Genomic DNA, 20,184 nt, shown 5'->3' with positions numbered 1-20,184 from the left:
GATGAGCTCTGCAGGCTAAGAACCAGAGTTCTCAACAGTTCTCACATCTTTCACCGGGCAGAGCTCCATTGGTAGGGATTGTTATCTTCTAGGTCCTTGATAGACTATTCCCATGAATCAAATACCAACTGGTGATTATGGTAATAGCCTTGTGCTATTTGTAAACAATGAACATATATAACGTGCCAGAACCCCACATGGAGTATATCTTTGATTTTCCTCACAGCTCTAATAGCATCATCCATTGTTGTCCAAGATTTGGGGACCTCCACTTCAGACACATGAGCTTTCTTCCCCTTCTTGGAAGTTCCTTGGTAGTTCTGTGCCTGGACATTGCTTACAGTTCCTTCTTCTTTGAATATCTTTCTCCATTTCTTTTCACAGTGTTTCTTTTTACCTTTGTTTTAGATCTCATCTTAAGCTTAGTTTTCTGAGTGTAAGTAATAATTGAAATGAGGCCCATTTTCCCTCCTCATCCCTCCCTTCTTTCCTTCCTTAACTTCCTCCCTTTCTTCATATGCACAAAGATCCATGTCAGCACAGGAAAGATCAAACAAAACTTTCCTGTCATATTCTAACCATATAACCAAAGTTCCAACATCTGAAAAGAGATTTTGGACCCCCACTAATAAACTCTATATGGCTTCCACTGAAGTCTCCACCCATCCCTTCCTTCATTCCTCATCCTGCAGAATGTACCTTCAGCTGGCAATCATACTTTTATAGATGTAACACTTGGATTCAGATCTTCCTTTTGGAAGACTAAACTGTATGTGGTCTGTGAATGAACTTGATGAATATAATTTCATCCAGTACACTTGACAAATACACATGGATGACAAATGCATCACAAAATCCAAGTTATCAACACTTTGTGATAACTAGTTAATCTGTGCTCATATAAAAAAAATCACAGAGTTTCAGATAATTTCCAGATGACAGATTGGTAGTGACTTTACCCTATGTACAAGGCATTATTTTGTTCCTGATGAAGAAACAGTAAACAGAGCTGACTAAATATCCACTGAGCATATAGAGCTGTCTTTAGATTCTATCAAAGGCCTGCAGTAAAGCTATGGGAAAGGAACATCTATAACTTCTATGGCAGAAATTTAACAACTATAGTGACAACTAAAATAAGTTAGAAAGGGTATTAGTCACCATGGAGGATGGTATCAAAGAAAGCAAGTACTTCAATTTGAAATGTCTTAATACAAAATTTACTCTAAAACATAGAAGTAAGAACATTTGATCTTTCCACAAAGCACTAACAATGGGTCTTCTTGAAAAACAAATGCACATTTAAAATAAAGAATATACAATATTGTTCATATTAACAAAAATGTTATTAATAATAGTTTTTGGCAAAGTGAAATTAAAGGCCAGTAGGTTTTTAGGAGAATAATTAAATTAATAGGAATAAGTCTTTGATTTGTTGGCAAAGTTTGTAATCAAAGGACATGCTTTCCTTAAATGAATGAGCATTGGCTGAAGGTCCTGGAGTTTGGTCTCTTCCTTTCTTCTGTTTGGAATTGATTCTTGTCCTTAATTATTTCAAATATAATAGATGGTGTACCTGTCTTGATAGCAAAAAAAAAAAGGAATTCATGAATGATTTTTCTCTTTGTGAAAAATTTAAAAATAATTTCAAAATAGTTTTTGTCTTTACTCTTTTTCATCCTTCCCCATTAGGGATCATTTTTAGTTTGTGTGTGTGTGTGTGTGTGTGTGTGTTTGTGTGTGTGTGTGTGTGTGTGTGTGTGTGTGTGTGTGTGTGTGTGTGTTTGTGTGTGTGTGAGAGAGAGACAGAGACAGAGACAGAGACAGAGAGACAGAGTCAGAGACAGAGTCAGAGACACAGAGAGAGAGACAGAGAGAGAATATTAAAATATTAAGATTGGTTTTTGAGACAATATCTCATGACAACTCACTACGTAGCCAAAGGTGACCTTGAACTTCTGATCTTTCTGTATCCACCTGGTGTTGAGATGGCAAGTCTGAGCCACAGACCTGGTTCACTCAGTTATATGTAGTGAACCCTATTCTTGCATGTTAGCAACATACTCTAGAAACTAAACTACAGTACTAGTTTCCATTTTCAGTTTTTAAACTTACCAGGTTACTGATTTGTCATGCAGGATTAACTCAGAACCAGAGAAAAGGAAGGAAGGATGGAAGGAAGGAAGGAAGGAAGGAAGGGAGGGAGGGAGGGGGAGGAAGGGAGAGATGGGGAGGGATCAGGGGGGAGGGAGGGAGGGAGAGAGGGAGGGAGAGAGGGAGGGAGGGAGGCAGAGAGGGAGGGAGGGAGGAGAGAGAGAGGAGGGAAAAGAGAAGAAGGGAAGGAATAGAAAAAGAGGAGCAGGGAATCCTGACCACACTAGTGTGTCAAACCCTACCCTTTAGGGAGATTTTGTAAGCTTTAATGTGTGCTGTCTATTTACTGTAACATTTTTTTCATTACAAATAAAAACCTGGCATGTCTTTGAAGTCTTAACTGCATCAAAGACTTGTTCCCATTAATTTTAAATTGCTCTTCCTAAAAGCCTGTCTACCCTTAGCAGTGCATGGAAAGGATGCCCTGTTTGCCTGATCCCTGAGTTCTCAAAACAGAATCTTTTAATTGATCCTCTTACATTTTTGCATCAAATAATAGGGAGCAAAAATGTCTTTTAACTTGTAAAATAGCCACATCTATTAGAGACCTTGGAGGCAGATGGAGCTGAAGAAAGCATCTGGCCCCACCCTGGGCTTCTGGACTTAAGAGGAAACCGGAAATTGAGGGACTAAATGTACATTTGAGGCAACAATTGCCAACTTGTGATTAATGTCTATGGCAGTCAGGGCAAAGGAAAAATATTCTTTCATATAAACTAGCATTTCAGGGTAGTTTTGAAACATTGTACCACAGAAATGTAGTAGTTATAAGATTTAAGGACTTGGGGCTGGGGAATCTTAATTCTCTTGCTCAGAGTCTACATCATGTTTATTAAACACATCCACTTGTTTTGCATTTTCATTGTTCTCTCTTATAAAATGTCCAGTGTGTCTATATTATTCCTTAGCTGTCCTTTCATCCAGAAGGTAAAGCTTTACTCATATTTTATACTCCATTAACATGTCTTGTTAACCCTAACCCTAACCCTAATCCTCAACCGAGTGAGCCACTGGTGGCCTCAAAGTAAGCTAGCTCACAGCTGAGGGCCAGCATTTAGTAACTCATACTTTTCCTTCCAGAAAACATAATCTCTAATGCTTTAGATAGACGTCTTTCACATAGGAACAAATTTACAACAGCAAAGCTACAAATTTTCAATAGTAACCCCCCCACACACACAAAATACTGACCAAAAAAATCTCTCAATTCATGTTTAGAAACCAATTGGATTGTTATTAGGGTGTCAGTGTTTACTTAGTAATTACTAATACTGAAACACCACAACCAGCTGCCTATCCAGCTAAATGTACTGAGGCCTTTCTCCTTGATGATGCCATAAGGTGAAATTAACCCTCTCCTTTCCAAGTTGCTTTTTGTCCATGGAGCTTACCACAGCAATAGAAAGCAAACAAGATTCTTCATTTTAAAAACTGGTATACAGAATGGGAACAAGTAATAAGAGGGCTGAGATGCACAATCATGAGGCAACCCATGCAAAACCCATACTAGGGCCAGTAAGTGTTACCTACATGATCCTACAAGATATGTCTTACCATGGATTCAGAAAGTCATTAGGAAGAATGAAGGAATGCATGAATGAAGCATGTGTTTCTTGTTTATTTAAATTCTTTAATTACTACTCATATTTACATATCCAACCCCTCATTCCTTTGCCCTCCCATCCTTCCATGTTCCCCACCAACCCCCCCCAACCCAAACCACAACTCCTCCCCAGGGACAGTGAGGCCCTCCACCAGGGACCTTCAAAGTCTGTCATATCGTTTGGGGGAGGGACCAGGCCTTCCTTGCTGTATCTGGGCTGCAATAGTATCCCTCCATAGGGAATAGGCTCCCAAAGTCCATTTGTGCTCTAGGGTTGAAGACTGGCTCCACTGTTAGAGGTCCCATAGACTGCCCTGGCCTCCTAGCTGGCTCCCACATTCAGAGAGCTTGGTTCGGGCCAATGCTGTTTCCACAGCTTTATGACTAGGGTCTCCATGCTTTCACTAGGTCAGGTCCACTGTTTCTGCAGGTCTCTCCAGCCCCATCTTTGCTCCATTGCTCATGCCCCCTCCCTCTCCACAACTGAATTCCAGTAGTATGGTTCAGTGCTTAGCTGTGGATGCCTGTTTCTGCTTTGAACAGCTACTGGACGAAGGCTCTAGGAATGGTAACCAAGGTAGACACACCAATCTCATTTTAGGGGAAGGGCATCAATAGCATTTTCTCCACCACTGCTTGGATTCATTGTTGGGGTCATCACTGTGGATGTGTTTCTATCTGAGGTTTAAGGATCTGTGTCTCATTGGCATCATAGATCTATAAACACAAATGTTGGACAAGAAGCACTGTTTACATATTCTTTGAAAATGTCACGCATGGGTAGATGCATCTTGGTTATCTCCTCCTACTTTCCACTCCCAATCTCCATGTGTACATAGTTTTAGGGTCATACTTTTGAAATGTAAAGTTGAAAGACTGTGGACTTGGCTTATAAAGCTTATAACACAAACCAAATTAATCCTAATTTAAATTTATGGTCGTTAAAATGATGCTAGATTGAGGCCCCTTGGGTCCAAACGTAAACAGGTCATGTTTTGCTTAAGGACTACAAAACCTGAAAATAAGAAAATGAGAAAAGTAGCAGCTATTACATACCAATTGTGTACTACCTACTATTTTAAAATTAAAACCAATAAATAACCTGGGTATCTGTCTTAACACAATGAGGACTGAAAGAAAAACTCCAGCTGTAAAGTATAACATACAACAGTCTTCCAGCTAAGGCAAAAAAACAAAAACAAAAAAACCAGCAATACATCTAGAGTTGCATATCATACTGGTTAAAAACCTGGTTGTACATTTATAACAGTGGTTCTCATAAGAACAATAGAAGATAATTGAAGGGACTAAGGAGAAGCTGTGCCAAAAAGGAGGAAACATGGAGCCAGGGTTCAAGATTGCTTTCAAGTTTAATTTCTTGTCTTTCAATGCGTTTGAATGTATTCTTGCTTAGTGTGCTATGTATGCACATTTGTGTCCTTTGAAAGTGTTCCTTCACATTTCAGAATGTGGTAGCAAAAGCCTAAGGAACAGACGCTTACAAAACTACCATCATTTTCAGAGGCTTGATAGCCTTCTAGAAATGGTAGTAGCTGTATCATCTAAAGCCTGATTCAACCTGCATATCGAATCTCCATCTCAGTTACAAACGCCTGACTCCACAGGCAATTTGTAGACAGGAAACATATAGCAAATTGTTCTTGGGCAGATAGACTTGACAAGGTTAATGAAGATGGCAGTGTTTCAGTGCCAAGTGGGAATGAACCGTGTCAGAACCTTCGTGTCTATAAAACAGAATGAGACACAAACATTTCAACATCATCCTCCTGTCTTGCTAAAATAATTTTCTACCTTTTAAATTGAGCAATTGACTTGGAAGTTATGTTTCAACTTGTGGACTCGTATTAAGCAAAGCCAAGAGAGTAATGGGGTAAAATATACTTAATGATGAGTCAAAAGTGAAACTGGTTTGGCAAATTTACCTCATCTCAGAAGCAAATAATTAACTCACCATAAACCCTAAAACCAATTATGCCCAAGCCAAGGTGAAACTGAAGGTCATGCCGTTATGGCCTCAACTAACTGCAAACAAGCTTTCAGATTTCACGGACTATTTCTTTTATGGATGACCAAAGACTTTTATTAGTCTGTGTTGAATGGTGCATTGGATTTATCAATTATTGAGATTTCTAGACAATAAGAAATTTGTGAATAAGGTTTTCAACTAAGTCAGATTTTATTTTCAAGAAACAATTGGAAGATTATCTGAGACAACTTTTTCTACAACCTTTCCATTTCTTCAGCTGAAATAGAATTTTATTCTTTCCATGTAAAAGTGGGTGGTTTTTGTGACTCACTAGTAATCAATAAAATTCGATAAATAGGATGCTGTTTAGTTAGGTTTGGATTCTAAAGTCTGCAGCTGTTTCTGCCTTATATTCATTCTATAATATGTCAGAGGGTATACCATACAAGCCATGCTATATCCTAAAGGCACCATATTATAAGAATCCCAAACTATCTCAGAAAAAAAGCACAGGGAGGGTAATTCTGGAGAGAACTGATATAGAGGTCCCTCACAGCTTCCCTTAGACTCACTTTGGGATAGTCAATCTCTGACAGCCACTTATCCATAGCCACAGTTCAAACACAAAGTCCTTTTCCAGGTTCCTTAACAAGAAAGTTCATGAGAGGCAATAAACTTGCTGTGTGAAGTTGCTAAGATCAAGACTGATTTCTCACATGGCAATAGTGAGCTTCCAGTTGGATAATCCTATCACTATTAGGACTAATTTGTTCTCATAGAACAATTGCAGGCAGTAGTTGGAAGTCTTCATATGAACATAAAAATTCGCAATTTGCTCATTTCATCTCCTTAGTTTTCCTTTAGCAGAAATATCAGAAATTTTTGTTCAGATTGTCTTTATTTCTGGGCTTTGCCTTAAGTATCAATGCACTGTGGCTTGTAGCATAGAATCTACCATGAAGGCTGTTTCTCCTCTTTGATGGTTTTCATCATTTATGTTGCAGTGTGCCTATTGGGAACTTACTTAAAAGTGTTAGTCTAAATTTTACTCATCTAATGAATGACTAGAATCTTTGTGATATATTGCTGTAGCTTTATTTTCTATAATATACATTTTTACATTTATTTATATATTTCCCTTTTATTTTCACATTAATACATGCTTTTACTAGTGGCTTGTTCAGGTGTTGTATTTAATTTTTTTATAATTACATTTATCTATCTTTTGTGTGTGTTGTGTGCTTGCCACAACATGCATGCAGAGGTCAAATATTAACATTTAGGGGTCAATTCTCTCCTTCTACTGCATGTATGAGAATCCAGGTACAGAACTCAGGTCATTAGCTTTGCTGGGGCAAGTGTCTCTGCTTATTAAGCCATATGGTCAGCCATCAGGTGCTATTTTTGAATGGATTCATTTGTGTCAATGACAGATTTATTGACTTGATTAAAGTTTTTGAATCATTTGTATTGGTGGCCAACATATTGCCATGAGAAAGTTCTAGTTCAACTTCTTTGATTTTATATGATATCCTTTTCTGTTTTCTCTTTTGCTTTGTGGGCAGCCTTCTTTCCACTAGCCCACACCCTCTTCCCACATGTATACAGGCACGGAAAACTTTTCATGTGTTTCATTTTATAACTGTAACAATCTGTAAAAAACATTATTTCTTGATTTATTAAGTAAAAAATAAGATAGTATTTATGGATAATAACAGTTTAAAATTGACTACTGATCTGTTGCCTGGATTTGTAATTCTCATGTGCATTATAAATCTTTTTTTTTAAGAGTATGACATGTGCATTCCTCTCTGCACTGGAAATTCTCATAGCCTTGGCCCAGAAAGTTCATGTCTAATGGAATCTTTTCTCACCACTGGCTACATGCACCCTACTTTTGCTACTTTGCTATTCACTCATATCTTAGTTATCTGGATTTCTTCTAGAACTTCCAGAAGTAGAAGATGAAGATGAAGATGAAGATGATGAGTAGGAAGAGAGAAAGGAGAGAATGGGGAAGATGCAATCCTTGTGCTCTCCCATGACTCTGAGCATCTTTGAGAGGTATCAGTCCTCAAAGGGTATCCATATGTGGCTCTGGTCTCTAGTAGTGTTTTTTCTGTCTCCAAACCATATTGGTGCTTCAGGGTATTCTGGAGCCAGCACAACTTCTCCCATTTGCACAGCACTTTGTTTTGTGTTTAACTGACAAGAATTATTTCAGTAGGCTTAATTTTAGAGTAATCCTGAATATGTCACAGAATTAGCTATTATGTATCACTCCTCTTCGGGATTACCCATTGAAACAGTGTATTCTGCTGCCTTTTAAATTGAAATTATAATACCTTTTTTTTTGGTGCAATAGCAATCTATACTTCATATGTCTTTGTTCCTCTCTTGGATTTTTCCATTAAGTTCTATTGGGGAAAAAAAGCAACACAATCAGAAGGAACTAGGGATAAATGGGATGAAGAAAATATAAAGGAAGACCTGGCAAAAATCACTGAGGACACTGAGAAATCAAAGATAAGGGAAGACGCAAGAGCCCAAGACACCAGGTTTCTTTATTGTTACATCTCTACTTTTGAATTCTGTACCGTTCGTTTCCTCTCATCTCTTCCTCTCTTTCTCATTCTCCACCACTTTCTCCAGTTCCACACACCTCCTGTTCATTCCTGTTCCTTTTCAAGGAGAAATTCATTAGAATAACTTTAACTCGTTCTTTAGGACAGAGTTCCATTCAGAGTTGAGTGCTTGCTCCTCCCTTTTTTCCTTCCAATCTCCTCCTTTGGTCTGTCCATCCTCTTCTTCCTTCTTTTCCTAGAATGTATTTTATTACACTATCTCTGTAGAACTTTGCTAACTATCACTCATCTCCTCTAATTACATTCTTTGTTAGTACAGAGTTACTACTTACTAACCTACAACCAAGTTCATTACTTGGAGCTCTGATGCAAGTGGATGGCATCAGTGAGGTTTCTAGGGTCCTGTTGAGTTTGTATGAGGAAGAACATTGCAGAAATTGGTAATAAGAGGGTAAAATGATTATTCCATTGCCCCCATCTATCTATCTATCTATCTATCTATCTATCTATCTATCTATCATATAATCTATTGGAAGTGTTAACATCAGGACAGTTCCAGAGAAATTTGGAGTTTTGATCATGCTATTTTCTGTCCTCTAACTCTACTTTATCTGGAAAATACTCCTTGGAGAGGAATGGAAAATCCTGTTGCTCACCAGGTTCTGGTGCCTATATAAGATGACTTGCTACATGGACAATTGTATGCTATAAAATCTATACTGCTCAGGTAGTATACACAAGAGTTATCACTTGAAATTCCTGGAAAGAGCTAATAGCAGGATTACACTATAGATTATTTGCTTGTAGTGGAAGGCTGTGTTATTTTCAGACAATACATACACTTCATTGCTGCCCAGTGGGCTTGTACAGAGTGCATCACTAACTGTGAAATACATTGTGATTATGCGGTCTGAATTGCCTATGATGAAATGAGAATTATTTGATTCGCTGAACTGTAAAATTAGGCACAAACAGCTATATTTTATCATAAAAGAGGAATTACATTTGTCCAATTTTAACAAACAGATTTGGAAAACCTAAATACAATGCAGGAGATGACCCTCTGTACTTTTCTTCTTGCTTTACTATATTGCTCCTTCATTCCATAGCTGTGAACTCAAAGCAAGTATCTAATGACAAATCAGATGGGGGGAAAGTTCACTTTTGGCTCCTGTATGGCTATGGAGGGCATGCCACCATTAAAATGATGTAAATAGCTCTTTTTTCACCTCTATTCAGACCTGGCCTTCAAAAGTAATGACAAGAATTATAAGAATTTCTTATTTTTATAGATATAACATAGGGATCAAAAAATCAATTATTTGGCAAATCTATATACAACCCACACGAATAGTGTCACTTTTTCTGTCCCCATCAACTTTAGCATGAAAAGTTTAAACATCCATGAGTCTACGATGACAATGCTTGCTCCATGTACTATCTTCATTTCTCCACCATTTTGGACTTATGTCACTGAACCAATAGGAATAAAGGGAAACAACTGTTCTTGAAAGAGAGGCTGCACTTTATCATGAGCTAATTAAGTCTGGCATTGTATAATGAGGACAATCAGGACTATGATTAGAATAAAGAGGATTTACTAGTAGCATTGTCTAACACTTTCTTTAACAAACAGATCCAGGCAATGAAAACTGTAGCCATCTTGAAATTCTGATTCCACAGGAGTGAATGGTAGAGTCACCACACTCATAAAATGACCCATCCTGCCAAAGTACTGCCACAGGATAAGCAGAACAGAATGACTGGCAAGTAAATGACTTGAATCAGCAACTGAAGTCTCACAATTGCTCAGTTAAGAGGTGGAGGCTGGAGTCGTCTCTTTTTGGCCTGATCTGACTAATTAATTATAGAATCTCTATTAGGTTTTTCTCAAATGAAGTATACATGAATCTCTGCTATCTGCATACTTTACTTGGGTATTCTATTGTCCTCTGAGTCCTGGTTTTAAAGACTGGGTGATGATGGTTGAAATCCCCAGCTTCCCAATTGTCCCTCGGTGGAGAACTATATAGCCAGAGTCATGAGTAGCTACACACAATTGAATACACTCACATCCTAATTCTTTCTTTTTTTTTAAGATTTATTTATCATGTACACAATGTTCTGCCTGCATGTATGACTGCAGGCCAGGAGAGGGTACCAGCCACCATGTGGTTGCTGGGAATTGAACTCAGGACCTTTGGAAGTGCAGGCAGTGCTCTTAACCACTGAGCCATCTCTCCAGCCCCAAAATGCTTTGACTTCAATTTTTTGTTTTCTTTTTTGAGGCAGGGTTTCTTTGTGTTGCTTTGGAGCCTATCTTGGCACTCACTCTGGAGACCAGGCTGGCCTTGAATTCACAGTGATCCACCTGCCTCTGCCTCCTGGATTAAAGCCGCGCGCCACCAATGCCCGGCTTGCCTAATTCATTTAAAGTATTTTGTAATTCATTTAGTATGTTGCTTCTGGTCAGGCATTTTCCAGTTGAATATTATCCCTTAGCTCAAGAGTTCTCTGTAGGTTTGCTATGAGGTTTATCACGTTTGTAATGTTGATTTAGGTACTGTCTTCCTAGAATTCAAACTTATTTTCAGATTAGCTAGGAAATGGGGAGATATGGTAAGTTTTCAGAACATGAAATATTTTACTCTCTTTGTCAAGATTGCTATAGAAGGTTTTCTTTACGGAACTTCTCCCTCCTCCCTGTCTCTTTTCCTCCTTTGCTTTTTTTCTTCCTTCCTTCTTTTCCTACTTGTTCTGTGTATTAAACATTTCTCTCCCGCCATGATTAGCACATACTTTTATTACTGAGCCACACCCACAGCCTACAGGGTTTGTATTTATTTACTTTCAGTATTTCTTGCTAATTTTTTTAATTGGGCCAAATTGGATTTTCTCTCTTGGATCCCCTTGGACACATGTAGGCAACATGTAGTCTACAACTAGGAGTTAAAAACTTGAGTAAAGATGCAGTTACTAAATTGAAATGCATGTAAGTGAAATGAAAACTGTGAAAATTTATTATCATCATGGAACCATGTGGCTCATGGCTCTTTTTCTACTTTGTTTAGTGTAGATGCACAGCAGATTAATATACATGGGACTTGGTTACATATAGGTTAAATTTATTTGGGGAGGAGTCACTTACATAAGAAACCGATGACCCACAAGTTCCTGCTCTGAGGATCCACACCTAGGTTTCTCTCTGTGACCCAAATGGAACCGAGAGAGAGCAGGCCTGTCCCAGACCCCAGACCTAATACCACACACTCACTTATGCGCCTGTGACCATGCCCACATGGGCGTGGTAAGCACCGCAGGTGAGGCTGGGTGGATTTCTCACTACAATTTAGTGTTGTGAAGCAAGCACAAAATACTCCCAGTGGGTTTTAGATAGCATACCCACAATATTGGAATAGGATTGTAATTTGCTATTGGGTTGTATATATCATTGGTCAACTGTACTGTAAGAATTATATGGTATTTTAAGCATGTACCATTGATACATGGTTGTATGGACAACTTTGGGTTTATGAGAGAAAGATCCTGTCATATCCAGAAGACACTATTTTCCCAAGTCTTCCCCAACCTCTGCCTATTGAAATATTCCTACCTCTTCTTCTCTGATCTTCCCCACATCTTGGAAAGAAAGGGATAGATGTTCCATTTGTGGTCTACATGATTTCTTGAAATGAAGACATCTTGGCAAAATGCATCATGCACAGAAGATGGTAACAGTAGGCTGGGTATGACAAACTACATCACAGAAAACACTGAGACAAGTTTTCACCCTGACACAGTACAAGCTGCCAATAATTCCCTTTTTATGGATAGAGAGAGACAGGGGCTGACCTGATTTCAAAGAATCACTATTTATTTAAATTAGAAACAAGCTTCTTTTACAGGTCAATCTCAGTTCCCTCTCCCACCCCTCTTCCCCTTCTCCCAACCCCTTTCTGCTCCACAGGGAGGGTGAGTCCAAGAAGCACACTCTTATACAAGTAATAACAGCATATTAGTTTGGCTGTTGGCTAGAAAGTGCCCATCTTTATACAGACTTTGTGATTTGCTGCATATTTCCTATTCTCCAAGAGGCTGGCTCAGGCACAATCCCCTGACACTTATTTAAGATCCACAGAGGAGACAGAAATATACATTTCTTTTTGATAATAGCCAAACATAATGTTTGTTAACATTTCATTGGCTAAAACATTACATCGGCTAGACTAAGAATCGAATCAAAGTGTAAGAAATAGGCTCCACCTCTATAAGGAAATTAAGAAGTCACATGACTTACTAGCAATTTATAGGAAATGCCAAGGAAATTGGAACACTTAAAGCATCAATCTTCAATGGGAGAAAAAGAATAAGATGTGGGGAAGACTGAAGTCCTGCTAGAAGCTGTAACATGTTACTGACTTACTAAAAGAATAAAGAGTAATGAAGAACAGTGAACATTCTCAGATGCAGAAATGGAAACATTTTTAATTTCCCCCTTCAATTAGAAACCCAGACATAATGGAAATCATCAAAACCATTAAGTTTACTCCTAATTAAGCATCTGTCAGGAGAAAATTCATATCCTCTGCCTCTCTTAGGATGCTGTTGAGAGTGCTCCACAACTGACCTGGCCAAATGAGAGCACACAGAATCCGGTGGTAAAGCTGGGGAACCAGCATTGGACTGAACCAAGCCCTCTGAATGTGAGTGCCAGTTAGGAGGCCTGGTCAGTCTATGGGACCTCTGACAATGGAACCAGTATTTATTCCTAGTGCACAAATGGACTTTGGGAGCCCATTCCCCATGGAGGGATACCCTCTCAGCCCAGATACATGGAGGAGGGCCTAGGCCCTCCCCCAAATGATGTGACAGATGTTTATGATTCCCCATGGAAGGCCTCACCCTCAATGGGGAGTGAAAGGGGGAATGGGTAGGGGGGTTGGTTGTGAGCATGGGAGGGTGGGAGGGAGAAGGAACTGGGATTGATATCTAAAATAAGATTGTTTCTGCATCAATGTTCATGAGGGATATTGGTCTGTAGTTCTCTTTCTTAGTTGTGTCTTTGTGTGGCTTGGGTACTAAGGTAATTGTAGCCTCGTAAAAAGAGTTTGGCAATGAACCTTCTGCTTCTATTGTGTGGAACAATTTGAGGAGTATTGGTATTAGCTCTTCTTTGAATTTCTGGCACAATTCTGCACTGAAGCCATCCGGCCCTGGGCTTTTTTTTTTTTTTTTTTTTTGGTTGGGAGACTTTTGATGACTGCTTCTATTTCTTTAGTGGTTATAGGTCTGTTTAAGTTGCTTATCTGTTCTTGATTCGATTTTGGGAAGTGATATCTGTCCAGAAAATTGTCCATTTCCTTTAAATTTTCAAATTTTATGGAATACAGGCTTTCAAAGTATGGCCTGAAGATTCTCTGGATTTCCGTTGTTATGTCCCCTTTTTCATTTCTGATTTTGTTAATTTGCATGTTCTCTCTCTGCCTTTTGGTTAATTTGGATAAAATAAGATTGTTTCTAAATTAAATAAATAAATTAAAAAATAAAATATGACAAAGGAAGAAAAAAAAGAGTTCCCCTTGTCAAGTTTTTCTTGTAAGAAGCCATTTGTTTCCCTTACGCACATTTTTTTTTCCTCTTGGCTAAACTGGAGAAAATCGTTTGTTTATTTGAAAAATATTTCTCGACTAAGTACACTATTTTTTAAAAATCAATTTCTTTTCCAGACGTACCTACCTGAAAAACTGCTATGCTGGTTTATCCAATATTGTCAATATTTTGCATCCAAGTACTTTTAGACATAAGAAGAAAAATGATTCTCAGTATATTAACAAAAAGATTTGCTGTGATAAAAAACTAAAAGACAATTTCCAGGTTGACCCACATACTCTTCATGTAGCAGAGGTCAGGTCAAAGTTTTATGACCAGGAGCTTGTAATGCACGGGATCCACTCTGACTCTTGCATTTTTCTTGTTATCGTTATACACAGGTCAGTGCTCATTAGCTTGGTTCATAAATAAGTCTTTAAGGAAAATAAAGAAGCTGTTATTTTTTTTTTCTGAAGATAGATAACACTTTCTCTGGAATGGTGATATCTAGTCTATTTTACAAATGTATAAATTCTCATTTCCTGTAGATGACCTTTGGTGGGCTTCTTTCTTCTTACTGTCTTCATTTTCTCAACCCTGATTTGGAAATGAATATTTTTAAAACAATCTTTAGTTGAGGCATATATGTAGCTCATTGGCAAAGGAACTGTCTAGCAAACACTGATGCCGTGAATATCTATCTATTCCTCTGGTTCTCAGCACTGCAAAAAGAAAAAGAAATATTTTGTAGAAAAGGACATAGACAATAGAATAACCAAAAGGAATAGGTTGGAGATTTCATTATCTGGGCCTTTATCAGTGATTGTAAAGTAGCATTTTGATCCTAGTTAGCATAGTGCAAGGAAGGGATCACTCTTGGGGGGGGTTGTCTCATTTTAATTATACATTTAGCTTCATGGTGCATTGACTGATTTTTTGAGCACTGAACCCCACTGCATTTCTAAAATAAAAACCATTTGGTTTTTTGCTGTGGTTTTGTACCTTATTCTTTAAATCATTCCTCTCTTTTATGTTGTGTGCTATAGTTTAGATCTTAACTATCTTCCAAAGGCCCGTGTAAGCATTGGTAACCAGTTCATGGCATTATTGGAAGCTGATGGGACCTTAAAGAGGAGGGGCCTTAAGTTAGATCACTAGAATCAAATATGGGGCCCCAGCATCTTTTCACTCTTTGCTTCTTGGACACTATGAGTTAGTATCTTCTTCCATCAAGTGCTTATGTTCCACTGTGATTTACTGCCTCACTACAGGCCTAAAGACAGCAGGAACAAATGAGCATAAAAAAAAAAATTTCCTAAACTGTGAACCAAAAACAAATTTTTTTCTTTATAATCTGTTTATCTTGGGTACTAAGTGACAGTGATGCAAAGATAGCTCACATATTGTATATTGGACTTCTTAGAATTTTTTTAAAGGTCTATACTCATGAGTGATACTGATGCTCAGTTTTGTTGAGTATTTTGTATCTTTTTGATGTTAGTTGTTTCCCTTTCTGTTCTCTAAAAAAGAATTGTAGAATTGGTTCTATTTATTGTTATTTTAAAAAACCCAGTCCCATTATTAAACCTTAAAGTGGACTGGTATTTTAAAGAAAGAATAAATATCCCAGCACTCAGGAGGCAGAGGCAGGTAGTATCTTATAAGTATTAAGTCTCTAATACCTCTGAGAAACCCTGTCTCGAAAAAAAAAAACACTAATACCTCTGAAATTCACTGTATGCATTTATGAATAGTGAAATTTCAAAAAGAGAAATGGTGAATTATTCATGATAAATGCATATTAAATATTTACATATTTGTAAATATTTGCAGTACATTGTGTAGCTAACAATGTACTAGAAAAGTATTTTTTATAGAATGATGTTCTGATATATACATAAAACATATATGTGCTGTAACTGTTCACACATTGTACATTATATCATATTACTATGTGATGCTTCCCTTCACATGTGATTTGTATATATGTTATAACGGTCTGTATTTCTCTAAGTTTCTGATTTATTTTTAATTGTAAGAATGTGTTATAAATAGCATATGCAGTGTGATCTTTTTGTCCTAAGTTACATGTACGTGCAGAACTTGAGAAGAAAATATAGTCCATGGCTAATAGTCTGTCTCCATGTAAGTGTTACAGCTAAAATTCACCTGACTTACGCTCTTCTGTGTTTTCAAACTTATGAAATGTTTATATACCTCAGATATCAGGAAACATACGTCATATAAAAAGATTATCCACACAAAAATAGGGAAAATGTAACTTGATGCATTATTGATGCTTCATCTCATACTGATTCTGACATGAATTCTTCTTCCTCCTTAGCAGGAAACAGAAAGCAGTGTTAGATACAACTAAAATAAAACTCGTATTCACACAGGTTCCGTATAACTTGATTGTAAACTGTGTGATTCATGACAGTCCTATACCGACAACAGTAAGCGTGTGTCCATAGACATCTTGCATGCAGTCTTTCTATGTATACATCAAGGCAGGAGGCTTGAGCAGTGTCCATAGAGAATGGTCTTGCCTGCTTTCTAATCACCCAAGAAATCCCATAGGGATGGAATGGAACGTAGAGGAGAATTTCTTCCCAACACACACTGGGTAGAGATGCTTACAGGAGAGGATGCTGCAGCTCAACGTTAATTAAAACACTCCAAAGACTCTGTCAGGAAACTGGAGTCCTGTTCTTTTGGGTCAACAGCGAGAGAAACCAAGGCAGTGCACTCGCTTGCTAGTTTCAAAGACTGTGGTGACTTCCCTTCTGAATGGGGTCAGTCATAGGGAGGACATAGCAAAGGCAATGTTAGGTGGCTGCTTCAGGGCTAGAGTCAGGCTATTCTCATGTTTGAGACAGTTTGTTCCTGAAAACTAGAAGCAGACATTGAATTTCTCTGAAACAGAACAGACACAATCAGTTCAGCATGTGTTTAAAACTATACTAGGTGCACATTTGTGAATATCTACTTATGTCTGTGGGCCCCCACCTCCCTTTAACTTATGACTCCTCAAGGCTATAGAACATTGAAATTGGGCTTTCAATTGATGTGGTTAAAGAGAAAGAAAACCCCAGCCTTAATTATATTAAAATCTAGGCAGAACTTTGTTTTAACTAGTCCCTTCTCCAGCTTTTGTAAGCCAGATGTTTGTCTAATAAATCTCATGAAAATGTGCATCATATACAGGTCTTATAGTTTGTAACAAAACGTCTTTTGCTTTTATTCTTTTTGGCCAGAGATAATAACCTATGAGCAACGTCAACACAAAAGAATGAGAAGTTACTTCTGTTTTGATGCTTTTCCCCTAAATGAGCTAAGCAAACAAGGATATGACAAAGAGCACGTCTCACCAGGGCCAACTTGGTAGCAGGCCACCTCGACGCTATTGATTTTGCATTTCCAGCTGGTTGTCTCTGTGTCATTTTAAAAGAAGGTGCTGTGCGTAGCCTTTACAAACTCCCTACTGCTTGCTGAGGTGGACAAAAAGATGCAAACTCATAGAAATCCGCCAAAGAATATAATAGTCTCTACAGAAGATCTGGCTGAATCAACCAACAAAAGGTTCCAGCTGTGGAAGCTGTGTGGAACAAAGGCAACTCTTGGCCTAATGTGCAGTGCATGCTTCTGGCGTTCCAGTTCAGGGAAGGAATAAAGAAAGCTATTCCAAAGCCCTTGACCAGATGTGTCTGACATAGTCTAAAATGTGTTTGCACAAAACCTTCACTATCAGCACGGTTGCTCTTATATCAGGGGACATCTGTTCCTAAGGCCAGTGGGGGAAATGTTTGCATCCATGATTATGGCACAGACTTGATCTGGTTGCTACTTTGAAGCCTGTTTTTCCTGACCACTGCAGTTCATATTAATCTGAATGGCCCTAGATATATGTGGATCGATGATTTATTTAATTCAAAATCTAAATGCTTTTGTGTCATGGAATTAAACTCCATCCAATGGTCAAAGACTTAAACTTTCCATTTGTTTTCCAGGAGCAACTGTGCACCTTCCCCAGAGCTGCCTTGACACTGTTAAGTCTGGACACACTTCCCATCTGTCTTTGACTTAGATTGTTCCTAAGGTTGCCTATTGATCATCATTCTCACATGAATCCTTCATTACTCTAATTGGAACCATTTATAAACACATTCCTTGGACAGATGACAAAAGGATCCATGATAGGCAACTTTCTATTCAAAACAGCTGCCCAATATGTAAATCAAAAGCTGTTAAAGATTGTATTGAGCTGAGAACAATTATATAAGGTTTAAGCCTGTTGTGAATTAAAGTGACTGCATTGGAGCTTACGGGATTTGTAAAGAGAGTCTTTCTTTTCAAGAATGCCAGTTCAGATTCAGCCTAGGCCCCTGACAAGTAATGTCACATGAAAATAATGAAAAACAAGTTTGGGCTCTCAGCTTGGTTTCTAGCTGGCAGAGAATGTCTTCAGAAAGTAGTATCCTACAGCCAATATACTGACTATCTGAAAACTCAAGGTCTGACATTCATTAACTAAATGAAGGGCTACTTGGAATTCATTTTAAATATCAGGCTATAGTTCAGCAAGTTTCCAGAACTGTAGGTACAGTGTATCAGATTTCTTTTTAATTTAGCCCTGTTTATATTCACAAATGCTGTTTCCTTCCTCTCTTGTTATATATAGATGACATAAAATGAAACTCAAAACCAAATAGCGTTTATAGGGCTGTGGAGATAACTATTGTTTATTGATTCTTTTATATGTCAATAATTATTCTAATCACTGTAATGGTTACTGGATGATTTAACCTTTGCAATAACTACACAAGGTGAGAACCCTTATTATCCTCATTTCAAAAGAAACTAAGGCAATATGGTGAAATAAATTTTATTCAATGTCAAGTAGGTCATGGACAGACCCAGATTATCCCATTTAAACATGACAGCTTCCTCATGGAAGGTTCAACAAATGCTAAATCTTTGTCTTGGGAATGAATTTTGGTTTCCAATTTTCAGCCTCACAAGGATAAGTTACATAGATAATTCATTGGTGGAAGATAGGCAATACTAACATTTCTTTAATCCTTGAAGAACTACATTATTTCTGGTACTTGTCCTTTCTCCTTTAATATCCCATTTTTAGTATCCCCAGTTGAAGATGTTTTAATAGCTCCATTCATAGCTTCAGGAAGAAGGAGATGGATTTTCATCTCCCTGCCTCTCATTCTCAATTATATTACAGGGATGTAGAGGATTAGATAAGCTTTGGGGCACAAATGGTGTCTTTGTGGGCCTGATTCGGGATGTAAGCTGTGCATGTGGAATCAGCATCTTGTGATTCTGAGACCCAAATTACTTCCACTGAATTTTATGTGTTTGTGACATAGGACGAGATTTGCTTACAATTCATTTAAACATCAGAACTTGTTAGTTAGCTGCAATTTGTATTTTGTGGGGTCTAAGTTTGTCTCCTATAGCAGCTAGGCAATGGGCAATGGAGAAATTAACAAGCTTTGAAGTAAATGGGATGGGAAAAGCATCCTGAGGGGGGTGTGTGTGTGTGTGTGTGTGTGTGTGTTGTTTTGATTTGACCTCATACTATAAGGACACTGTCTTATTTACTGTTCTATTGCTGTGAGAAGAAACCATGACTAAGGTAATTTCTAAAAGAAAACATTGGTGGATAGCATGATAGCAGGCAGGCACAATGCTGGAGCAGTAAAGAGATCAACCTGATCCACACCAAGCAGGCAGCTTGTAGATAGATAGATAGATAGATGGATGGATGGATGGATGGATGGATAGATAGATAGATAGATAGATAGATAGATAGATAGATAGATAGATAGGAAGGAAGGAGAGACTTGGACTTTTGAAACCTCAAAGCCCATCCCTTCTCCAACAAGGCCTCAGCTCCGAATTCTTCCTAATGGGCCACCAACTGGGAAACAAACATTCAAATCTATTAGCCTATGGGGGGCATTCTCCTTCAAACCACCACAGACATGAATTCAGCAGTTATTCTGTAGCTTTAATCCTTTACAGGATTAAAGTAAAAGCATAAAAGTGTGTGATATTTCATTGCTATTAATTGAGTTCCTTAAGGACTTAGAAGGAAAATAAGTTTTTATTTGAAATAAAAAGGAAGATGCGTTCTATTGCTGTTCTCTCTTGTAATAACCATTGAATCTCTGTTTCACTTTTAGTTCCCTTGCCCTAATTCATAGATAATCAAGACATATGCTCTTGGCACTAAGAATTGTCTCAAC

At 38.0% G+C, this 20,184-nt stretch overlaps 1 long non-coding RNA gene across 1 annotated transcript in view; it reads left to right on the top strand.

Moving 5' to 3' along the window:
* LOC118239077 overlaps positions 1-18,243 on the top strand; it is a 51,707-nt gene extending 33,464 nt beyond the window's left edge. The window contains exons 4-5 of the long non-coding RNA XR_004770549.1: positions 7,691-7,808; positions 17,176-18,243. This is a non-coding gene — a long non-coding RNA (uncharacterized LOC118239077). The remainder of the gene's footprint in view (positions 1-7,690; positions 7,809-17,175) is intronic.
* Positions 18,244-20,184: the final 1,941 nt, after the last annotated feature.

Source organism: Cricetulus griseus, chromosome 6, assembly GCF_003668045.3.
Source record: "Cricetulus griseus strain 17A/GY chromosome 6, alternate assembly CriGri-PICRH-1.0, whole genome shotgun sequence".
NCBI lineage: Eukaryota > Metazoa > Chordata > Mammalia > Rodentia > Cricetidae > Cricetulus > Cricetulus griseus.
This window is presented reverse-complemented; position numbering and strand designations above follow the sequence as displayed.